The sequence below is a fragment of the Octodon degus genome, unplaced genomic scaffold (assembly GCF_000260255.1).
Source record: "Octodon degus isolate 3935 unplaced genomic scaffold, OctDeg1.0 scaffold00360, whole genome shotgun sequence".
NCBI lineage: Eukaryota > Metazoa > Chordata > Mammalia > Rodentia > Octodontidae > Octodon > Octodon degus.
Genome location: NW_004524936.1, coordinates 1066613 through 1073469, shown reverse-complemented (window position 1 = coordinate 1073469; position 6857 = coordinate 1066613). Strand labels below are relative to the sequence as shown.

The following is a 6857-nucleotide window of genomic DNA, read 5'->3' as shown; positions in this document are numbered from 1 at the left end:
CTATTCAGAAAAGGCTTCAGGTTCACTCTGTTATTCACTCATGTACTCTGTTAACATTAGTGAGCACCTACTATGTACCGAGCATTGTGTTACATGGTGAGAATTCATGAGAGAGAAACTGGAAACCATCTATACTCACACACATTTTGCCTTTTAAAAGAGAATAGGTGAAACTGCCAAATCGTGTGCAAGGAACAGTTCAGTAAAGCAGGAATACAGAATTGGAAGGTGAGAGAGAAGGTCCAGAAGACACGAGAAAGGAAACAGAAGCCAGGACTTGGAGGTTGTTGTGGACCATGATGTTTGTTCTAAGGGCAAAGGCAATGGGTGGGAGAGGTGAGGGAATTTTGCAGAGATAATAAGTATATAGAAGCTATCACGCTGAGTGGCTTGATTAGAGGTGAGGGAGAGAAAGCAGTCTAGTGTGACTTTGATGTATATTTCTAGTTTGGATAGCTGAGTGTGGAGCAATTTCTTGAGATGGGTGAATACAGATGAAGAAGCAGGCTTTGAAGAAGAGATTATATTCATTTATCTGTGGGCCACTCAAACATTTAATTATTAATTGATCTCATCTCATATTTCATTTTTCTCCTAGGAAAGAACCCATGTGATATTTAACTTTCTGAGTCTGGCTTATTTTACTTGATGTTATGGTCTCAAGTTCTATCTGTTTTCTTGCAAATGATAGCTCATTCTTTTTTGCACCCGAATAGTATTCAATTGCATGCATGTGTGCTTCATCCATTCATCTTGTAACAAACATCCAGGCCATTTTCAGGACCCAACCATTGTTTATTTTTGGGAGGGGGTGTTTTGTTTTGTTTTGTTTTTGTACTGGGGATCGAACTCCGGACCTTGCACTTGCCAGGCTGCACTTACACAGCTGAGCCATCTCCCAAGCCCAGCCCTTACTGTTGTGAATTGTGCTGCTAGAAACATGCACATTCATGCAGCAGAAGTTCCAGGCAAGATACTACTGCAGCAATAAAGCCAAAGAGCTTGAGTATTTTAAAAACTTGGCATAAAATGACAGCATAGTGAAGAGTATAAAAGCGATCTTCACATACCCGATTCTTCCTGGTAAACAGTGACTGACATCATACACTCGTATTCTTTCCCTCTGTTATATCAGTTGGGTAGAATCTGCAGCTTGACAATCCAACTATGAAGAGAAGAAAAAATGAGGCGATAAGACTGTGCATGACCTGCCTTGAGGACAAAGCAAGACAAAGACAGAACCAGGACTAGAATCCCCAATGCATCAATTCTTTCTGGTAAGTAAGAGAAGTAAGCTGAAGAGACCAAGCAGAAAACAGCCAAAAAACTGGTGTTGAATAGCTCACAGAGTCTGGAAGGACTAGAAGATTGGGTACAGGAGCAGCATACCTTCCAAATGATGCCCAAGCACTTTGGCAGAATCTGGGCAGCCTGTGGGGCTCTGGTAAGCTCTGACCTTCCTCAGCTGCAAGCACTCAGGCATGGAGTTTCTGCTGGTGCTCATCTAATCTTTTAAGAACATGGGAGGACTCTGAGTGACCTACAGGATGCAGAAGAGCTGAAATCTGTGAGCCCAGCATGAGCAGGCATGGAGCTCTTCTGGAGCCATTTAAGAATTTTGGAGGACTCTGGGAGGCCTGTGTGCCTCTGTCTGGGTGATTACTGAGAGCTTCAGAGATGACAAAATGCAGGAGCAAAAGACCATCTCAATCCTCTGGGCCACCCAGATCACATCCAGGAGACAAAGACAAACAAGACTTGGAAATCACACACCTGAAAATCTTTGACATGACGGCAACTGAAGTAAAGAAACCAAATGATGCCCACAATCCCACCTCAGAAGTTTTCCAGAGAAAGCACTCAGCATGACGCTATTAGAAACTGGATACCATCATAGGCAATGCCCACATCACTGAAACTGAATATTTGCGCTGTGTAGCTTCTGTAGTTGCATTCTTTCATCTCCAAATTAGATTCCACACAGATCTCCTTCCTTTAGCATTAGTTCCTGATACTACAGGGTAAATTCGTTTAATCTGATGGCCTTTCATCCAGTGTCCAAGGCCTATTTTCAAATGATCCTAGGAAACCGGGCAGCTTTTTCAGCCCTTTCAATCTTCTGTGGTGGTAGGTGGGCTCTTCCTCATTTGACAGGGGATCATCAAGCACAGAAAATGAATGTGCAACCCAAAATATTAGAGAATCTCCACTCTATCAGCCTGCTAACCACTCCACAAGGCTTCTACACAGCTCTGAAGGCTTCTACAGTGTGGCCACCTACTCTGAAACTAGATGCTCAATAAGCTCATCACACTTTCCTCATCCTGGGCTGGTGAGAATGCTTTACCTATGCAGCAGCTCATTGGAAAACAGCATCAACTACTCTGAAATAAGGTAAAATACTGAGAGGGCTTACAGGGAAAGTGAGGCTTGATCTGGACCTTGAGAAACCAAAAGACTTCAGGAAGAACATGAAGAAGACAAAAGCATTGCATTGTAGTCTCTACCCTTAACTCTTCTTTCTTAGTTGGTCTCTACTCACTCCCAGAATATATTGTTGGTATATCTGTTCATATTGTAGCCAGAACACTCTTAGGATGCCTAGAGGATGGTTAAATCAGATCTCAAGAGCCACTCTGGGGCCAACAGTGGTGCATGGTACAAAAAGCTAGATGGTATGGAATAGAGTGTCCAGCAGTGGACTCGTTTACTCTCATGCACTTGGGGGATATTTACACACCACTTCCTCTCTGTTGTGTCCTTTCAGGTCAGCCGAATCCTTGCTCTAACACTCCACATGTTCTTTGTAAAAAGGAGATGATCAATTTTATTTTGAAACTTTATGAGGCTGAAATACACATATATGCGTCTGTGGTTCCCATCCCCCTATCCGGCACACAAATGACATCTGAGCCTATTATTCCTTAGAGAAAATCAGAGATGGAAGGAACCACAAAGAGTAGCCCCTCCAACACACACCATTTTCAGATTGAGGCACTGAGGCCCAGAGAGGGACAAGAATTTGCCTACAACCTCACACCAATAGAAGCAAAGAACATATTAGGACTCATTTTTACAGTCTATACCGTACTGTAGGGGTAAAGTCAATGGATCGCTCTTCTAATGGATGTTGGCCTGGGTTCTGTGGTTTGTTCATCCATTCATGTAATACTTAGAGAAAAATCTTCACTGGGTCATGCCGTGGCTGAACAAGTTTAGAACCATTCAGGATTTATACTTGACACCTAGCTCTTAACTATTACATGACCCAAGAAGGAATGGATATAAACACAACTGTACAGAAAACATAAAGATTTACATGTGTGCCAAGGAGTGAGGGGCTAAGAATTGCCTTGGGGTATAGCAACTAGTCTCATCACACCTACTGCTCATATGTCAAATGACAATAATATTCTTTGGTTTGGACAAGTGAAGTTTCTCAATCTAAAATGTATGCAAATAAAATGATTCTGAATAGACCTGGAGGACCATGTTAAGTGAGATAAGTCAGAAACAGAATAGCAAGAACCACATGCTTTCTCACATATATGAAAAATACAGCAGCAACAACAAACAAGCCTGAAGTACAGGAGGGATTTTAAGGGACCAGGGGACTAGGAAGAGGCCTGGGGGCAGGGTAGCAGATGGTGGCTGCACATGATCAGCCTACAATACATGCATGTGTGCATATGTCTCGATGAATTCTATTAATTTGAATAATTAATTACAATTTTTAAACAAAAGAAACCTGAGATTTCCAGCTATAGTTGTATGATTTGTTTCCATGAGAAAAGCAGCTACAAAGTTCGGCGAAGTTGATAAAAGCAATGTTTTTCAGAGCTCAGTGGCATACATCTATTTAGGAAATGGTGATACTTTAAAAAACTGCTGAACCTGGAATAAGCACAGAGGAAATCTGTGTCCTATGTTCTGGTTTCACTTTTCTCCTATCTCCCGCTCAGCCAGGTGAGTGAAGAAGTTCTGCCAATGGTAAGACAGGACAGGAGCACCAGAAGTTCCTCTATCACTGTTAAAGTCAGCTCACTCATTTTGAAGTAGTAGGTAAGGCCCATGACCAGCAGTATTGTCAGTGGATGAGACTGCTTAACGGTGAGCCTGAACAGCTCAGACTCCTACTATTTTACTCCTACTATTTTGAAGTTGTATGGTTGGGGCAAGCATAAATATAGGTATAGCCTGAGGGGGCTGCAGGGCTCCTGCCCATCCCTGATGTTGTTCACCAGCACCGAGCTTACTTATAAGAGACTTTAAAGCCTGGAGCAAGTTTCAAAAAACATTGAATTTGCTTCCTACACCCACACAGATCCACTGGGAAAGAAGGAAGTCTCACTCATTTAAGATGGGTAATTATAAGAAACAAGTGTAATTATAAGAAAGCTAATCCTTTCTTTTTAAGAAGTATTTTTAAAACAAATTGGACAGCAGTGGCTGCATACCATGTGGGAGGTAAGTACTGAACAGAGCTGATGTTAAAAGGAGCAAAATAACAAACTTTGAAAGAGGTATCACAATCCAGAAGCGGTAGCAGTTAGTTTGTTAAAAAGAAATAATTTTCCCCTTCAGACAGAGGGTGAATACCCAGAATATATAAAGAACTCAAAAATTAGACCTTCTCAAAAACAAAAGACCCAGTGAAAAACAGGCAATGGGCATGAATAAACATTTCTCAAAATTATAAGTATATATGGCCCAACTGTACATGAAAAAAATCAGTAGCTCTGAACAATGGAAATCAAGATAACACTGAGATTCACTCTGACACCATAAAGAATGGTTATTACTGAAAACTCAAGAAACAACAAATAGTGATGAGGTTGTGGGCAAACATGAAACCTTCTACAGTGTTGGGAAGAGTTCGAAACCAGGGGTCAGAAGCGGGGCTATGGCTCTGTCCAGTAAGGGTGGACTAAATCAGTGGCAGTCTCGGCTGTGCTGCTGTTGCTACCTGGCACCCGGCCGTGCCCTGTGTCCATCTCTTCGGGATATTCTTTTAAAGAATTATTGAAGACGATGTTTTTATTTTTGTTTGCTTTTAATGGCTTCTCAGAATCTTAAATAGAATACAGATTGACATGATGACAAAAAATGCTGGTTTGACTTCCACAAATACAGAACTAAGAGGATTTATAGATCAGAATCTCAGCCCAACAAAAGGTAACATTTCATTTGTTGCACTTCCAGTTTGCAGCACCAACTCACCAACAAAGATTGTACCAAAAACCATAGGACCAGTAAATGTGAATGTTGGACCCCAAATGATTAAAGCACACCACAGAGACTCACCAGTTCAGGAAGTGTTCTGATTGGGAGCTCATACACTCCTGCCCCCACGATGGTCACTCAGACACACGTCACAGAAACTGCTGGATGGATTCCCAGTGATAGAAAATGAGCTAGAGAATTTATAGAACGCGATTTTTCAGAAAGGTTCTCACTAAGTTGCTCAGACTGGCTTCAAAGTTGTGATCCTCCTGCCTCAGCTTCCCAAGTATCTGAGATTACAGTCGTGCATCACCATGCCCATAAATGAAGCAAAAAAGGAGATAAAAATGGAAAAGGCTTGATACATTATTTAAAATAAAAGTGTGTGAGAAAGCTCAGTGGAAAGTTACAACATTGCACAAAGAAGTAGCTGAGGAGCTATGTCAGAGTTCACCAATTCCTGTAATCACTTGGCTGTTGATGTGCAGGCTTATCATCAGAAGAACATTAGGTGAAGAGTTTATGATGCTTTAAATGTGCTAAAGACAATGAACATAATTTCAAAGGAAAAAAGAAATCAAATGGATTGGTCTGCCTACCAATTTTGCTCAGGAATGTCGGAGCTTTGAGACAGAGAAGCAGAGGTGGATAGAACAGATAAAGCAGAAGCGGGCCCAGCTGCAAGAACTCCTACAGCAAATTGCTTTCAAAAACCTGGTACACAGAAATCAACAAAATGAACAGCAAAACCAGGGCCCTGCAGCGCTGAACTCCACCATTCATCTGCCCTTTATAATCATCAACACAAGCAGGAAGACAGTCGTAGACTGCAGCATCTCCAGCTACAAGTTTGAGTATCTTTTTAATTTTGCTGGCACCTTTGAGATCCACGATGACATAGGAGTGCTGAAGTGCATGAGGATGTCCTTAGGCCTGGAGTCAGGTGAATGGTCTCTGGAGGATATGAAACTCGCTAAATCACTCATGCCAAAGGCTCTAGAAAGTTATAGAACAGGTATCTCCACAGGACCTTCTTGGTTAAATCAGGGACTGCTTCTGAACTCTGTCCAGTCAGCATCAAATTTGGACTTGAGGTCTGGCGCCACCTTTCCCCAGTCCAGTGTAAACCGAGGGTTATGCTTGGATGCTGAAGTGGCCTTAGCAACCAGGCAGCTCCTTGACCCAAACAGCCAGCATGCAGCAGTGGGAAATCCCACTGCTCTGAGTCCGAGGCGAGACCCCCTGCTCCTTCAATAATGAAGATGAGGAGGGTGAGGAGGGGGATTCCTCCTCTCCAGAATAAAGGCGGGAGAAAAGTTACATTAAAAAAAAAAGCAAAACAGGGGCAACTCATTATGGAGACAACTTGAAATGCTAAACATACAAATTCCATTGGATCCAGCTATACCTCTTCAGTGTATCTTCCATAAAATATTAAAGATATGATATTACTATGATACATGCATACCCATGATTACAGTAGCAAAACTCATAATAGGGAAATCTCAGAACCACCTATCAATTAATGAATGGATAAAGAAAATGTGGTACTTATACTCAGAGATTTAAAAAAGATGTAAATTTGAGTCATTTATAGGAAAATGGATGCACTTTGATTCCATAAGACAAAGTAA

The 6857-nt window shown here is 41.7% G+C and overlaps 1 pseudogene; it reads left to right on the top strand.

Moving 5' to 3' along the window:
• Nucleotides 1–5025: 5025 nt before the first annotated feature.
• Nucleotides 5026–6526, top strand: LOC101575578 (annotated as a pseudogene).
• The last annotated feature ends 331 nt before the right edge of the window (nt 6527–6857 follow it).